This window comes from Octopus bimaculoides, chromosome 3, assembly GCF_001194135.2.
Source record: "Octopus bimaculoides isolate UCB-OBI-ISO-001 chromosome 3, ASM119413v2, whole genome shotgun sequence".
Classification (NCBI taxonomy): Eukaryota; Metazoa; Mollusca; class Cephalopoda; order Octopoda; family Octopodidae; genus Octopus; species Octopus bimaculoides.
In genome coordinates, this window is record NC_068983.1 from 107,118,497 (window position 1) to 107,120,607 (window position 2,111).

The window sequence follows — 2,111 nt, forward strand, 5'->3', positions numbered from 1 at the left end:
ATATATATATATATACATATATACAGCAAGGCACCAGTGACGTCACAACTCATTTCTATAGCTGAGTGAACTGGAGCAATGTGAAATAAAGCATCTTGCTGAAGAACACAACACAGCTTGGTCCAGGAATCGAACTCACTACCTCATGATTGTGGGCCTGACATTCTAACTACCGAGCCATGTGTACTGGTGAAACTGTTTTATGAATGTTATAAAATTATATGATATATGGTTTATAAAGCAACATGAATATTCAGTGATTTTCTTGTTCTGAAATATGCAATGCTTCAGCAGGTGAGTAGCTAAAATTTTAATCTAGATAGGATATGAGTCTATCAATGCTAAATTTTTCCTACAAAAGTCTGTTATCTTTTTCTGGAGGCACATAGACGGCATTGGAATATTGACTCATGATCTAGTGGATGATAACTTTATATCTTCTCTAGTTGATTAATTCGCCTCTATATTAGGCATTTTATAACTGATAAAAATTTTACTTGAAGAAAGTTCTAGTAGTGTAGTAAAGGATATCTTTATGCATCACATAGTTTGCAAGCACTTTTGACTCTCTAAATTGCAACTGAGCCTTTTCGTCTCTTGCCAAGAGGATACCCTCTAATTTTTCAAAATTCTGCAGCCTATCACTTCTCAAGCAAAATGGTTCTAAAACTAGTAGTGCTGCTCGATAAAGCCATTACAGTTGCTGCTCAAATTTCCTTTAACTTCTCAAGGTGCACGCATACATGCACACACACATTGACACACACATACATGTGAACACAAACATGCAACTACAGCTAAACTCTCCTTCTCTGCTCCAACTGTATTATCCCTGTGTACACACAGTTACCAAATGTGAACATTTCTCCAATTACAAATCCTTGTGAAATCCTTGAGCTGACCTGCTACGAAAAAGTAATCGTTTCTCCCTAAAATCACATTTTTCCATTTCAAATAAGGACACCTTCTTTTTGCTACTATAGTTCAAGACCAAAGTGGTGAGCTGGCAGAATCATTAGCACATTGGGCAAAATGCTTAGTGGCATTTTGTTTATCTTTGCATTCTGAATTCAAATGTCATCAAGGTCGACTTACCCCCTCCCCCGAAATTGCTGGCCTTGTGCCAAAAATTTGAAATTAGTATAGTTCTAGATCAAAGATCAGCAATTTCTCTGTGCAATGAGCTACTATTGATCTGTTTACATTGACCCATGGTCCACCATATTATAGCTGTATCATCATGACTTAACATCCACATTTCCATGCTTGCATAGGTCAGACAAAACATTTGAGGCAGATTTTCCTACAGCTGGATGCCCTTCATGTCATCAATACTCACCTGTTTCATAACAAAGTAATATTTTCCTACAACCAGACATGTTTTCATTGATGATTGAAAATGAAGGACACCACTTGTAGGATGGGGATATTTTTTTGCAACTGTCATGCAATGTCATGGTAAGGAGACAGTAACATACACATATATACATACATACCTCCCTCTCTCTCTCTCTCTATATATATATATATGTGTGTGTGTGTGTGTGTGTATATATAAATATATATGCATGTATGTATGTATTATGTATATATAAACATATATATATATATATATATATATATATGAGAAGGGATGACCACTAAGTGGACATCCTTTATGCTAGAGATAGACCATCTGCAGTCAAACCACAAAAGAAAAGAATGTTCTCTAGGGAAATTCATTGTACACCAGAACATGAACGGGCAAGACAAATGAAAATATACAGAATACAGAATTAATCATAGACCAGGTTTTGCACATTAATGGATTAATGTAATTTTTACTTACACAACACATCTGTGGCTCATCAGTATGACCGTTCAATTCAATATAATTTGCAGAACAATAGACGAATTGTCCAACATAAAATTAGACATGTGTACAGTTCTACTGATTACATTGGAGTTATTTTCAAAAGTCCCAGCTCTGGCACGCTTAATACTGGTAACAATTCTGCACCCGTATTATTATTATTATTATTATTATTATTATCACCCTTATTATATATATATATATATATATATATGATGGGATTCTTTTAGTTTCCATCTACTAAATCCACTCACAAGGC